Raw genomic sequence first — 16,206 nt, forward strand, 5'->3', positions numbered from 1 at the left:
GATCCTGTCATCTGCAAACAGTGAGAGTTTTACTTCTTCTTTTCCAATTTGGATTCCTTTTATTTCTTTTTCTGCTCTGATTGCTGTGGCCAAAACTTCCAAAACTATGTTGAATAGTAATGGTGAAAGTGGGCACCCTTGCCTTGTTCCTGACTTTAGAGGAAATGCTTTCAATTTTTCACCATTGAGGAAAATGTTTGCTGTGGGTTTGTCATATATAGCTTTCATTATGTTGAGGTATGTTCCTCCTATTCCTGCTTTCTGGAGGGTTTTTATCATAAATGGATGTTTAATTTTGTCAAAGGCTTTTTCTGCATCTACTGAGATAATCATATGGTTTTTGTTTTTCAGTTTGTTAATGTGGTGTATTATATTGATTGATTTGTGGATATTGAAGAATCCTTTCATCCCTGGGATAAAGCCCACCTGGTCATGGTGTATGATCTTTTTAATGTGTTGTTGGATTCTGGTTGCTAGAATTTTGTTAAGGATTTTTGCATCTATGTTCATCAGTGATATTGGCCTGTAGTTTTCTTTTTTTGTGGCATCTTTGTCAGGTTTTGGTATTAGGGTGATGGTGGCCTCATAGAATGAGTTTGGAAGTTTACCTTCCTCTGCAATTTTCTGGAAGAGTTTGAGTAGGATAGGTGTTAGCTCTTCTCTAAATTTTTGGTAGAATTCAGCTGTGAAGCCGTCTGGACCTGGGCTTTTGTTTGCTGGAGATTTCTGATTACAGTTTCAATTTCTGTGCTTATGATGGGTCTGTTAAGATTTTCTATTTCTTCCTGGTCGAGTTTTGGAAAGTTGTACTTTTCTAAGAATTTGTCCATTTCTTCCACGTTGTCCATTTTATTGCCATAGAATTGCTGATAGTAGTCTCTTATGATCCTTTGTATTTCTGTTTTGTCTGTTGTGATCTCTCCATTTTCATTTCCAATTTTATTGAAATATATGGAACGCTTCACGAATTTGCGTGTCATCCTTGCACAGGGGCCATGCTAATCTTCTCTGTGTCGTTCCAATTTTAGTATATGTGCTGCCGAAGCGAGCACATGAGTAGAATATTCTTTCATCATCATTTATTTTATAATTATTTAAAACTTCCTCAATGATTCAGCCTGTTATCTCTAATTTAGTTGTAAATTATAATTCAGAATTATATTGTTGTTTTTATATTTATTTTCTGTGAAACCTATTTTGTGTTAATAATGGGGAAGATAACATAAAATTAATTGGGAATTCTTACTCAGTGCCTCAGATATACGTCATTTATTGCATTTTACTTTTTCAGATTTTTAAAAAGTTTATCATCTTGCTTTACTTTTTATTGTTGTTGCCTCCCATACACTCTCCCCACAATGCAAGCTTATTTACATTATTGTATTTAAATTTTAATTTTAATATTCTGAGATATAAAAAGTCTAGGAATATATATATTCCTTTATATATGAGGATAATAATAACTATATCATAATTTTGAAGTAAGAATTCAATGAAATATATATATATATATATGTTTTAAAATGGCAGTTTAGGTAAATTTCTTGATTTCTTTCCTTGTGTGTGAATATGATTTAAGTGAGAATATATGATGGGCAAAATTTACCAAATCCAAAAACAGAAGTCCAGAAGAGAGAATTTTTTCTGATTATCACTTTACAAATTTTATTACATGCAAACACTTAAATTATTTTATTTAAAAATATTCATTTTAAATTTTTTAGAAATTCAGGTTTTTCTTCAAAGCATCAAAACTAATTTTGCAAAAATACATGGAATTTTCATTATAGTTCACAATTATTTTATCATATATTTGTTGTTGTTCAGTTGCCAAGTTGTGTCCGACTCTTCATGACCTCATAGACTGTAGCTTCCCTGTCCCTATAACATTATATTAAAATATATTATCCATATTAGCAAATGATGAGCATAATCTTAATCTAATATTTCTAACTCTTCCTCTGTTTGTAACCATTTGCTGATCCCATTCTATTTCTTCAGTTTTCTTTTGAATTATTCCCTTATTTTCTTCACTTTTCATTCATTATCACTGTTTCTGAATACCACATTTATGATTCTTCTTTCATTTCTTTTATTATTCATATTTCCAGATGTCTAAATAAGGTGCTCTTCTCTTCATTGTCCCTGATGATTAATTGTTGCTCTTTCAATGTTAAAATTAAGGAAAGTAGTTAGCTCAGCCATCTTTAATTGGCTGAGTACATAGATTTTCTTCAAGTCTGCTTTCCTGTACTTATAAATCCTTTCCTCACATAGCCATCAAATATTATCCCGTGTACCTTACAAGATTCTGTTTGAAATAAATTCAAAGGAGTACGTTCCAGATTATGAACAGCTCTAGTAATCATATCTACTCCCACTTCATTTGCATTTACACTGACACAGTCAAAGGCGTCCAGATAATTTCCTAGGAACAAAAAAGTCAGAAATAAATTAACAGTCAAGGTTTTTTATTCCTCTAAAGTTATGCAAGTGTCACATAAATATTGAACAAAAAGGTTGACAAAGACCCTTGGAAATCAGCACATTCAGGAAAGTGTCTCTTGCTTCCCTGTAACACACATGACAGTTCACTTAGGTGCCTTCCTCAAACCTCTAGAGTTTCTCCAGGCTACCAGACCTTCTTTATTCTTTACTATATACTCCCTCATGTTGTTTGGATCAAAGTGCTTTCATCATCAAGCATTTACTTCAAGTTGTATATTCTATTATTTCATTCTGTGCATCCATTCCACAAGATCTAACTAAAGTTAAACTGCAGGGGAATACAATAGTTTCTTGTCAATTTTATTTTTTCTATCAAGTTAGAGTTCTCAGATTATAAATTTTGTGTTAGTTTTGTAAATCTCATAGGAGAATATTGACAGGTATTTTCTTTTGACCTCATGGTTATTGAGTTTTATGCTTGTTCTCTTATATTTCTTTATAATTATGCTAAATCCAGATTCCATATATTAGATTTATCTTACATTCAAAGTGTCTTCCTCTCTAAAAAACAGTTTGATCACTCCTTCACAGATCTGCTTGGTCTTCACACCATAGACAATTGGATTCAAGGTGAGGGGCAGCAGTAGATAGAGGTTGGCTATTAAAATGTTGATATGGTGAAATATGCTGTGTTCCCCAAAGCGATGAGTGAAGAAGGCTGGGACATAGGTGATGACAATAGCACATATACGTGAAGTACAGGTGCTGAAGTCTTTGTGATGAGCATCTGCAGAGGATACATTTCCTACAGCATGGTTAAGTATAGTATAAGAATAAAATAAAATGCAGAAAATATCAAACCCTCCAGTCAACATGGAAGCTATGAGACCATAGATGGCATTATCTTGATGTTGCCACAGGATGGTTCTGCCAGAGACATATGTTCACAATAGTGTGTTGAATGAGGTTGCCTTCGCAGTGGGGAAGACACTTGATCAGGAAAGTGAATGGTATCATAAGCAACACACTTCAAGTCAAGGTGACAAGGTCAACTTTGGTAATTATGGTGTTGGTGAGGATGGAAGAATATCATGGTGTGTATTAGTTGCTCAGTTGTGTCCAACTGTTTAAGACCACATGGACTATAGCCTGCCAGGCTCCTCTGTCCATGGGATTTTCCAGGCAAGAATCCTGGAGTGGGTTGCCATTTCCTTTTCCACGGGATCTTCCTGACCCAGAGATTGAACCCCGTTCTCCCACATTGCAGGCAGATTCTGTACCATCTGAGCTACCAGGGAAGAATAACATAGAGGGTAGCAAATGGTCACTTAGCAATCCAGAGACAGAAGCATGAGCACACCAGACACCATGCCTATAAGCATGTGGATGAAAAACATCTGCACAAGGCAAGCATTACAGTCAATCTCTCTGAAACTGAGCCAAAAAATACACAAAATATTGGGAACAAATGAAGGGCACCCACTAGCATCTGTAAGGGACAGTAAGGCTAGAATTAATACATGGGCCAATGAAAGGCATCCTCATGACAGATAAGATAGATAAGGCCACAGTTCTCCATGACAGCAATGATGTAAATGAGTCAGAATGGCACTGAGATCCAGATGTGTGGAGGTTCCAGTCCAGGAATCTCATTGAAGATGAAGTATCTTGGTGTCAGGCTGGAGCTTTGACTCCATGCATGATGGTCAATTGCAAAATATTTTACTTTTGGTATCAATAAATGTGTCCTATAAAAGAAGGTAGTAGTTTTTCAGTCAGAGTCAAAAGATGGACAAGTATTTGCACAATATAAAGTATGTTTAGAGGAGAAATCATCTTTTTTGTAGCCTGACTGTGCTATTTGATCCTACTCAACAGTCTTGAGAATTCTACCAAATCAAAAGAATTCAAACAGTGCAAACATAATAACAAAGACCTGGTCTTGCTTGGCTTTATATTGTTAACTCTTCCTATAGGAATCTGTTCCTATTCCTAGGCCATTCACTAGCCCTTGCTTTGCTCTCATCTACAAATTTCCAAATGATGGACTCAGTTTTAATAAAACTGATTCTCTTAAGTCACATAATTTCCCTTCCTACAAGAAGTTCTTTCTGTTGTGTCCACTGGATTATAGTCGAATTTTGTGAGCACCTAATTATTGCAATGAAAGATGAACTCCCCAGGTGGGTAGGTGCCCAATACACTACTAAAGATCAGTGTATAGTAATAACTCCAGAAAGAATGAAGGGATGAGCCAAAGCAAAAACAACACCCAATTGTGGATGGGATTGGTGATAGAAGCAAGGTCCGATGCCATAAAGAGCAATATTGCATAGGAACCTGGAATGTCAGGTCCATGAATCAAGGCAAAATGGAAGTGGTCAAACAGGAGATGGCAAGAGTGAATATTGACATTCTAGGAATCAGTGAACTAAAATGGACTGGAATGGGTGAATTTAACTCAGATGACCATTATGTCTACTACTGTGGGCAGGAATCCATTAGAAGAAATGGAGTAGCCATCATAGTCAACAAAAGAGTCTGAAATGCAGTACTTGGATGCAATCTCAAAATGACAGAATGATCTCTATTCTTTTCCAAGGCAAACCATTCAATATCACAGTAATCCAAGTCTATGCCCCGACCAGTAATGCAGAAGAAGCTGAAGTTGAATGGTTTTATGAAGACCTACAAGACCTTTTAGAACTAACACCCAAAAAAGATGTCATTTTCATTATAGGGAACTGAAATGCAAAAATAGGAAGTCAAGAAACACCTGAAGTAACAGGCAAATTTGGCCTTAGAGTACAGAATGAAGCAGGGCAAAGGCTAATAGAATTTTGTGTGTGTGTGTGTGTGTGTAATAAAGTTTTATTAAAGTATAAAGGAGATAGAGAAAGCTTCTGACATAGGCATCAGAAGGGGGCAGAAAGAGTACCCGCTTGCTAGTGTTAACAATGAAGTTATATAATCCAAAGACTATCTGGAGGTTGTAAAGACCTCATCAGACCTACTCCCATAACTTACATTTTAAGATAACACTGTCCTCAGGCAAGATACATCCTTGTAAAGACCAGGTCTACTCCCATAATTAACATTTTAAGATAACAGAAGGTTGAATCCAAAGACTGTCCTTAGGCAGGATACGTTATTGTTATATAATCCTAAGGAATGTGGAGAAAGAAAAAAAGTTTGTCCTTTCTTCCTCCTTGAGAATTCCAGATCCCTCTCTCCTTGGGGACCCCTAGACTCCCTATCAACCTGCCTAGGAACTGACTCTCTCATTCCCCTCTTTTCTTTTTAGGAGAATTATGTTGCCTAGGGAAAAGGGGCATCGTTCTCATTCCATAACTACTTCTAAGCTGACTGGGGCATTGTCCCTAAATTGGTGAGGCAACATATTCTCCTAATCCTCATATTGAGGATATCTGATCCAGGGGGCCCAAATAGTAGCTGGAGGAAGCTACAGCAGTAGCAGGAGTTTGAGCAACCATTTGTAACTTAAAAGCTTTCATGCGGCTAGAAACAAATCCAGTTATACAATTACAGATGCAGAGAGCAAACAGCAAAAACACAACATTCAGAATCAAAATTAAAAGTCACATCATGTCCATAGTTAAAGTGCAAAGTGTTGCACCAGTCCATTTTAGGGTTGGTAGATGTCATCAGATGAAGAAGAGGCATCGCATGTGATTGTTGTCGAAGGTATTCACAGACTTGCCAAGAGAACGCACTGGTGATAGCAAACACCCTCTTCCAAAAACACAAGAGAAGACTCTACATATGGCCAACACCAAAATCAGATTGATAATATTCTTTGCAGCCAAAGATGGACAAGCTCTATACAGTCAGCAAAAATAAGACCGAGAGCTTACTGTGGCTCAGATCATGAACCTCTTACTGACAAATTCAGACTTAAATTGAAGAAAGTAGGGAAAACCACTAGACCATCAGGTATGATCTAAATCAAATCCCTTATGACTATACAGTGGAAGTGAGAAATAGATTTAAGGGACTATATCTGATAGACAGTGTGCCTGATGAACTATGGATGGAGGTTCATGAGATTTTACAGGAGGCAGGGATCAAGACCATCCCCAAGAAAAAGTAACGCAGAAACACAAAATGGCTGGCTGAGGAGGCATAACAAATAGCTGTAAAAGGAAGAGACGTGAAAAGCAAAAGAGAAAAGGCAAGATATACTCATCTAAGGGCAGAGTTCCAAAGAATAGTGAGGACAGATAAGAAAGCCATCCTCAGTGATCAGTGCAAAGAAATAGAGGAAAACAACAGAATGGGAAAGACTTCAAGAAAATTAGAGATACTAAGGGAGCATTTCATGCAAAGATGGGCTCAATGAAGGACAGAAATGGTTTGGACCGAACAGAAGCAGAAGATATTACGAAGAGGTGGCAAGAATACACAGAAGAACTGTACAGAAAAGATCTTGAGGACCCAGATAATCGTGATGGTGTGATCACTCACCTAGAGCCAGACATCCTGGAATGTGAAGTCAAGTGGGCCTTAGAGTGTATTACTACCATCAAAGCTAGTGTAGGTGATGGAATTCCAGTTGTGCTCTTTCACATCCTAAAAGATAATGCTGTGAAAGTGCTGCACTTAATATGCCAGCAAGTTTGGAAAACTCAGCAGTGGCCACAGGACTGGAAAAGGTCAGTTTTCATTCTAATCCCAAAGAAAGGCAATGCCAAAGAATGCTCAAACTACTGCACAATTGCACTCATCTCACACGCGAATAAAGTGATGCCCCAATTCTCCAAGCCAAGCTTCAGCAATACATGAACTGTGAACTTCCAGATGTTCAAGCTGATTTTAGAAAAGGAAGAGGAACCAGAGATTAAATTTCCATCTTCTGGATCATCAAAAAACAAAAAACAAGAGAATTCCAGAAAAACATCTACTTTTGCTTTATTGACTATGCCAAAGCCTTTGACTGTGTGGATCACAATATACTGTGGAAAATTCTTCAAGAGATGGGAATACCAGACCACCTGACCTGCCTCTTGCAAAATCTGTATGCAGGTCAGGAAGCAATAGTTAGAACTGGGCATGGAACAACAAACTGTTTCCAAGTAGGAAAAGGAATATATCAAGGCTGTATATTGTCACCCTGATTATTTAACTTCTATGCAGAGTACATCATGAGAAACGCTGGACTGGAAGAAGCACAAGCTGGAATCAAGATTGCCAGGAGAAATAGCAATAACCTCAGATATGCACATGATACCACCCTTATGGCAGAATGTGAAGAGGAACTCAAAAGCCCCTTGATGAAAGTGAAAGTGGAGAGTGAAAAAGTTGGCTTAAAGCTCAACATTCAGAAAACGAAGATCATGGCATCTGGTCCCATTACTTCATGGGAAATAGATGGGGAAACAGTGGAAACAGTGTCAGACTTTATTTTTCTGGGCTCCAAAATCACTGCCGATGGTGACTGCAGCCATGAACTTAAAAGACGCTTACTCCTTGGAAGGAAAGTTATGACCAACCTAGATAGCATATTGAAAAGCAGAGACATTACTTTACCAACAAAGGTCCGTCTAGTCAAGGCTATGGTTTTTCCTGTGGTCATGTATGGATGTGAGAGTTGGACTGTGAAGAAAGCTGAGTGCCGAAGAATTGATGCTTTTGAACTGTGGTGTTGGAGAAGACTCTTGAGAGTCCCTTGGACTGCAAGGAGATTCAACCAGTCCATTCTGAAGGAGATCAGCCCTGGGATTTCTTTGGAAGGAATGATGCTAAAGCTGAAACTCCAGTACTTTGGCCATCTCATGTGAAGAGTTGACTCATTGGAAAAGACTCTGATGCTGGGAGGGATTGAGGGCAGGAGGAGAAGGGGACGCCAGAGGATGAGATGGCTGGATGGCATCACTGACTTGATGGACATGAGTCTGAGTGAACTCTGGGAGTTGGTGATGGACAGGGAGGCCTGGCGTGCTGCGATTCATGGGGTCACAAATAGTCGGACACGAGTGAGTGACTGAACTGAACTGATGCTGGGAAAGATTGAAGGGCAGGAGGAGAAGGGGATGACAGGGGATTAGATGGCTGGATGGCATCACCGACTCAATGCACATGAGTTTGAGTAAACTCTGGGAGTTGGTGATGGACAGGGAGGCCCGGTGTGCTGTGGTCCATGGGGTCGCAAAGAGTCAGATACGACTGAGCAACTGAATTGAACTGAATTATTGCACATGTCTTCCAAGCTGAGCATGATCTCTCTACAATTCTCGATATTCCAAGTCATATTAATCATGGACAAAATATTTGATAGGCCAAAAAGTTACAAAGATTTATAGCTTAAAAAGCACAGCCATAGGCACATCTTTTATATCTCTAATTGTTTCTTGTTGATAAAAGTGAAAGATTTTAGTTTATATTTAACTAATGGCAATGTTAGACTCTAATTAATTCTCATGTTTTCTATTTATTCTCTTGAATCTCTATGTTGGTAAGCAGAGAATATATACATATTATATAAGTAATCATATGCTCATATCTTTTTTTGTGTTAGTTTTAGCCCCCAAATAGCTATGAAACATTATATTGGATAGGGCATAATATTTATTAATCAAGCTGCGTTTTGGGAAAGTTCAGTTCAGTCACTCAGTCGTGTCGCACCTTTTGCAACCACATGGACTGCAACAAGCCAGGCTTCCCTGTCCTTCACCAACTCCTGGGGTCTGCTCAAACTCATGTCCATTGAGTTGGTCATGCCATCCAACCATCTCATCCTCTGTCGTCTCCTTTTCCTCCTGCCTTCAATCTTTCCTAGCATCCAGGTCTTTTCCCATGAATCAGTTCTTCACATCAGGTGGCCAAAGTATTGGAGTTTCAGCTTCTTCATCAGTCCTTCAAATGAATATTCAGGACTGATTTCCTTTAGGATTGACTGGTTTGATCTCCTTGCTGTCCAAGGGACATTCAAGAGTCTTCTCCAACACCACAGTTCAAAAGCATAACCTGGTAAAGTTAGAGTTCCAGTTTTCTTCTGTACTCTGGGACACATATAAAGTTTTTATGATTAATATCAAAAGATTTCAGGATCCTTCTTTTCTGAGAAAATTCTTCACTTATATTTTTAAACCTTCTTCTTTAGTCTCTTTTGATAACCAACTTGATTATATTGTATTTTATACTGTATATTTTTATCATTTTCATAAAATACTTCATATATTTTCTGTTACATTTTAATCTTCCCCATATCACATACTTTTCCAACATTCTAATCTTGATTGTGTTCTCTCTCTCTGTCACTCTCTCACCATGAGATTTAGCCTCGAGTTGTCTATAAGTGCTTTTTTTAACCATTACTTTAATTGGTGGAAAATTTTTAAAATAATTTTATATAAATAATATCAATATATAAAGCAGAATAAAAGCAAAATTTTCTAGAAAGAAAAAAGGATTAGAGCTATAAAATTTTAAAGCAATCTTCTCAACTGTGAATTCTTTTAGTATTAAGAAAAACCAGGGAGATTTTGACCACAGGCCAGGACATTTTCAACAAAATATACAAGACTATCACAAATACATTTGGTATTACTACTGTTATTTGGCTCTATAAGATAAATATAAGTAAAGCCATGCCTAGCCATCTCTTAAGCCTCTATATTGGTTTCAGGTGTATAGCATAGTGACTCAGTATATTTACAGGTTGTACAGCATTAAACTTTATTGCAAGATGAGGACTAGAATTCCCTGTGCTATATAAGATATACTTCGGTGAAAGTCTTACCATTTCCTAAGGAAGATTCCTTTGCCTTTGGAGAGCAGATAAATTTTTCTATTATTGTACAGAAATATGCTTGTTTGCAATATTATCTTTGGTCCTTGTCATATCAACATCACACAATCTTCTTTCTCTAATGCCTAACCTACATTTAATTTTTCCCGCATTTCTACTTTCTCTTCATGGCAGTTGGCAAATCCCATTGGTTTCAGAAGACCAAAAGTAAGATAATGTAGTCGTCCTTATTCAACCACCCTATGATTCAAATCCCTCCTCTTTAGTAGTGTCTGTGTGCCGCTTTTTTTCTTCTGAATCACTCAAACCACTTGGTTTTTCTTCTGAATCACTCAAACTCCGCCTGATGTCGAATGTTTTAAAATCCCTATTCATGACTGATCTTGCTCAGAATGACTGTACTGCATTGGTTAGTGACTTCTCTGGGGATTTTCCAAGCAAAGGGAAAACATTTGTTTAGAGCTTCACAGGTAGATACTATTTAGGTCCCTAATGAGAGAGGAGGTAATTTTAGCGTTGTTGAAACTAAGTCTATATTTAGAATATATTTGAAAATGGGGAGACCTCAATAATTACTATTTTAACATTTTTTCTTTGGTAGGACATATGAACTGTGTCTAGTATTCACTGAAGTATAAACTACAATTATATATTAGTTCCCAGAGTGCTTCAATTCCAGCTTTATAATTTTTGTCATAACTTTATCTGCATGGCATGTATGGGGCTCAAACCTTTCTAAAAAATATTGAGTAAACAATAATATTAATATTTTCAAGTCATTAAAAGTGGAAGTCACCGGTTAGAAGAAAATATATGGCAACATATGTAACTGAGAGAAGGTTTCCAAAATACATAAGGAAATCCTGTATACCTATGTATACGAATACAATATTCTAAAGTGAAATGGGCAAAAGGTTTAGCTTCCACCTGCTTCCTTGAAAAAAAGTGTTCAATAACCTAGGATTTATGAAAGGGTATTCCATCCTCATTATCACCAGGAAAATGCAAATTAAGATCCTATTGTTGTTGCTCAGCCAGTTGTGTCTGTTTCTTTGTGGCTCCATGGACTGAAGCCTACCAGGCTTCCCTGTCCTTCATTATCTCCTGGAGTTTTCTCAAACTCATGTCCATTCAGTCGGGGATACCATCCAGTCATCTCATCCACTGTCACCCACTTCTCCTGCTGCCCTCAATCTTCCCCAGCATCAGGGTCTTTTCCAGTGAGTCAGCTCTTTACAACAGGTGCCAAAGTATTGGAGCTTCAGCTTCAATATCAGTCTTTCCAATGACTATTCTGGTTTGATTTCCTTTAGGATTGGTTTGATCTCCTTGCTGTCCAAGGGACTCTCAAGAGTCTTCTCCAGCATTACAGTTAGAAAGGGTGAATTCTTCAACCTTCTTTATGGTCCAACTCTCACCTTTGTACATGACTTCTGGAAGAACCATTGCTTTGACTATATGAAACTTTGTCAGCAAAATGATGTCTCTGCTAATGAAATACCACAGTTCTGACAATATCAAGTGCTGGGAAGGGTAGAAAGTGACTAGAATTCTCACACTGTGGATAAGAGTTTAAACTAATGCAACCATCTTGGAATATAGTTGATGCTATATACCAAAAGCTAAGCTAAAAATACCATATGATCCAGAAATTCCACTCTGTGGTTGTAAACCAAAGAAATGCACAAATATTTGCTGCAAAAGATGTATACAAAAGATATATACAAGATTGTTCATTGGAGTATTATTAACAGGAATTCATCAAAAAAGTGTTCAAGAGTACAATAAATAATTGTATATTCACAACTCACAATATTACTGAGGAATGAAAGTGATCCAAATAATGCTTCACAAAACAACATGGATAATTTTAAATACAATCACTGTAATTTTTAAAGCTCAGAACTGAGCTTACTCTCTTCTGAAACTTGGAGTTGCAAGATAGTACATAATAATTACATAATAATAATAATTATTATTGCATAACAATAATTGCATAATAATTGCAAAAATACATCTACATTTCTTTTTCATTCTGTCTCTTTCCATTTATTTCCCTTCCCTCCTCTCTTTCTTCCCTCTTCTCTTGTTTCTCTTGTACCATACCTATTTTCTCTTGTTTTCTTTACATGTAACCTATTCCCTGCCTAAATCTGAATTGAATTTTGTTTTTAATCATTATTGTAGTCCTAATATTTGTAACCTCTCTGTTGTAATCTCTTGAAGTGCTTTTTCTTTGTATGTGGCACAGTCTTTGAACTTTCATGTGTGCTGCTGCTGCTGCTAAGTCACTTCAGTCGTGTCCGACTCTGTGCGACCCCATAGACAGCAGCTCACCAGGCTCCCCCCTCCCTGGGATTCTCCAGGAAAGTACACTGGAGTGGGGTGCCATTTCCGTCTCCAATGCATGAAAGTGAAAGTGAAGTCGCTCAGTTGTGTCCGACTCTTAGCGACCCCATGGACTGCAGCCTACCAGGCTCCTCTGTCCATGGGATTTTCCAGGCAAGAGTACTGGAGGGGGGTGCCATTGCTCATGTGTGCATCTAATATTAACTTTAGATGCGTTATTTTCTTCATGGCTTTGAATATTGTCTGTGTTCAGTAATTCTGATCACTGCTTCATTATCCCCAGGAATATTTATTTATTCTTCATTCTCTGTCCTTTATCTTCCTCAGCATTATCACCTCATTATATATATCTACTGTCTTCTATTACAGCTTATAGTGTTTTCTAAATACTAATTTTTAATAACCACTAATTTAAAAGCATAGATTTTAATGTTTGCAATTGTTTTACTTTCCTAGTTAAACTTTCTTATTCTCATTTATAATTTTTGTTACTATCCCATTACTTTATTATCTCTCTGTCTAATCTGGCCATTCATTGTATCTCTGTCCTATGATTTTTTCCTTCCCCTTTAATAGATTATATAAAATCATTCCCTTTTTTTAAAACTATAGTCTTTTTAAAAAAATTTATTTTATTTTTTAACTTCACAATATTGTATTGGTTTTGCCGTGTATCAACATGAATTTGCCACAGGTATACATGTGTTCCCTATCTGAACCCTCCTCCCTCCTCCCTCCCCATACCCTCCCTCTGGGTCGTCCCAGTGCATCAGCCCCAAGCATCCTGTATTGTGCATCGAACCTGGACTGGCGACTCGTTTCATATATGATATTATACATGTTTCAATGCCATTCTCCCAAATCATCCCACCCTCACCCTCTCCCACAGAGTCCAAAAGACTGTTCTATACATCAGTGTCTTTTTTGCTGCCATGTATACAGGGTTATTGTTACCATCTTTCTAAATTCCATATATATGCGTTGTTGCTGCTGCTGCTAAGTCACTTCAGTCGTGTTTGACTCTGTGTGACCCCATAGACGGCAGCCCACCAGGCTCCCCGTCCCTGGGATTCTCCAGGCAAGAACACTGGAGTGGGTTGCCATTTCCTTCTCCAGTGCATGCATGCATGCTAAGTCACTTCAGTCTTGTCCGACTCTGTGTGACCCCATGGACAGCAGCCCACCAGGCTCCTCTATCCACAGGATTCTCTAGGCAAGAACACTGGAGTGGGTTGCAATTTCCTTAGTATACTGTATTGGTGTTTTTCTTTCTGGCTTACTTCACTCTGTATAATAGGCTCCAGTATCATCCACCTCATTAGAAGTGATTCAAATGTCTTCTTTTTAATGGCTAATAATACTCCACTGTGTATATGTACCACAGCTTTCTTATCCATTCATCTGCTGATGGACATCTAGGTTGCTTCCATGTCCTGGCTAGTAAACATTTTATATGCCCACAATAGTCTTTTCATTGTCCTACATGCTAATCTTGTCTCTCCTTTATCAGGACATTATCACAGGCTCAATATAATGCTTGTCTGTGGTGGTATTATTTTCCCTTTTTATTCATCTTTAACCAGAGTTAGATTTGTCTATTTCAAGTGTTTTTCAGCAAACATGGAACATTCATATGTATGTTTCTTTCACTCTTATCCTTGTTGTACTTAGACATGGATGGAAGAACAGTATATAGTTTCGTATACCACTGTCAGTTTTTAGCAAAGTTTGATCAGGTTCTCTCTTCTTGAGGAATTGTTCTTCTTCTACCATGGCTATTAGTGTACAATTTATAAATTTGAGAAACTTCTTAAATCAAGATTTATCCTATCAATACCCCCACCTAGTAATTATTAGCAAAGACTTATGGACTAAATTACTAGCGCACATTTCTTGCTACATTTTAATACTTACTTGTTGTTTAATTGTTTTCTATACTTGAAGCTTTCCCCAGTCTGTTGAAGGTAGTGTGGTGTGGTGAATTATATATGTGGTATGGGGAATTAAGACAGTTGCATAAAATGTCAGGATATACACTGATTACTTCACTATATAGAGAAAATAACTGAATGTAGAGAGAAAGATTATTGCCAGAAAATGTCTTTACTGCAGTAATCTTTGTCTTTTTGATTCATCTATAATAAAATGTGTTTGCATTAGTGTTTCCAAAAATTATGACAGTTATAACATTTTTTCTCTATCTTTGGGCTAATGGGCATAGATTTTAGCAGAACAGTATGATGATGTAAGATTCTAGGATTAATGCTTATCTAACTTTTACACATGAACAATAGATTATCAATACTGAAGTTATTTAAGTAAAAGTTTTGTATAGGTACTAAATTTTCATCTATTCCCTTGCTTTTGTGATTTCTCTTTTTATTTCTTTTTTTTTTCTGCTTTTAGATATTCCTGTCTGTAATTTCAGAAATATATTTAATCTAGTATTTTTATATATATTTAGAGTGTCAGGGGAAATTGTGTTCTTGTTGACATTTACACTATCATCCTTGCTGGAAACCGTCAAAATATCAGCTCAAGATGACTAATAGCAAGTATACTAGCATTTTTGGTGTAATATATCTTCAGAAATCTCTGCTACATATCATAGTGTTCAAAATTTTTAGCAGACATATAGCATACTTTTCAAATTACTTTCAATGATACACTTCAATATTAATAAATGTGTATTTAAAATGTGCATTTCACAACTACCTGTCACCATACATGGTTTGGATTGACAATAAAGTTCATAAAACTCAGAAAACTTTCATCTAGAACTGCATTTCCTCAGTGTACAGACAGATATAGGTAATGGAAATCAGTATACAATGTATCTTCATGCTTAAGTGCCCAGTAATGGTCCAAGAGCAGTTTCCTAGCTTTCCAAATTTTGCAGTTCGTAATGGTACCCCACTCCAGTACTCTTGCCTGGAAAATCCCATGGACGGGGAGCCTGGTAGGCTGCAGTCCATGGGGTTGCTAAGAGTCGGACATGACTGAGCGACTTCACTTTCTCTTTTCACTTTCATGAATTGGAGAAGGAAATGGCAACCCACTCCAGTGTTCTTGCCTGGAGAATCCCAGGGACAGGGGAGCCTGGTAGGCTGCTGTCTATGGGGTCGCACAGAGTCGGACACGACTGAAACGACTTAGCAGCAGCAGCAGCAGCAGCAACAAGGCCTGTTACAAGAAACAAAAAATCAGTATTTGTGAATACTTAGCCATTATGCAAGCTTGCTTGGGGTGATCAACCTCACCTTGGAGTCAAAAATCCAGATGTTCAGCTTTGTGGTAGCTGAACTTAAAGAAAACAAAACTATAAAGTCAGCCAAACCCAAACGATTATAGATTTTGCTGGTGAATTTCATCTATTTCTTCTGCTGCTGCTGCTGCTAAGTCGCTTCAGTCGTGTCCGACTCTGTGTGACCCCATAGACGGCAGCCCACCAGGCACCGCCGTCCCTGGGATTCTCCAGGCAGGAACACTGGAGTGGGTTGCCATTTCCTCCTCCAATGCATGAAAGTGAAAAGTGAAAGTGAAGTCGCTCAGTCGTGTCTGACTCTTACTAGCACTTCACAATTATTTCAAAGACTTATTCCATGTCTGCTTCAAAAATCTTCCAGAGTTATCTTTAAGAA

The 16,206-nt window shown here is 37.5% G+C and overlaps 1 non-coding gene and 1 pseudogene across 1 annotated transcript; both read right to left on the bottom strand.

Moving 5' to 3' along the window:
• Nucleotides 1–945: 945 nt before the first annotated feature.
• LOC133227213 (U6 spliceosomal RNA) lies at nt 946–1,052 on the bottom strand. Its single transcript, XR_009729765.1, has one exon. It is a non-coding gene; the product is annotated as a U6 spliceosomal RNA (small nuclear RNA).
• Nucleotides 1,053–2,981: 1,929 nt separating this feature from the next.
• LOC133260958 (olfactory receptor 52N2-like) lies at nt 2,982–9,780 on the bottom strand (annotated as a pseudogene).
• Between the last annotated feature and the right edge of the window lie 6,426 nt (nt 9,781–16,206).

Source organism: Bos javanicus, chromosome 15 (assembly GCF_032452875.1).
Source record: "Bos javanicus breed banteng chromosome 15, ARS-OSU_banteng_1.0, whole genome shotgun sequence".
Lineage (NCBI taxonomy): Eukaryota > Metazoa > Chordata > Mammalia > Artiodactyla > Bovidae > Bos > Bos javanicus.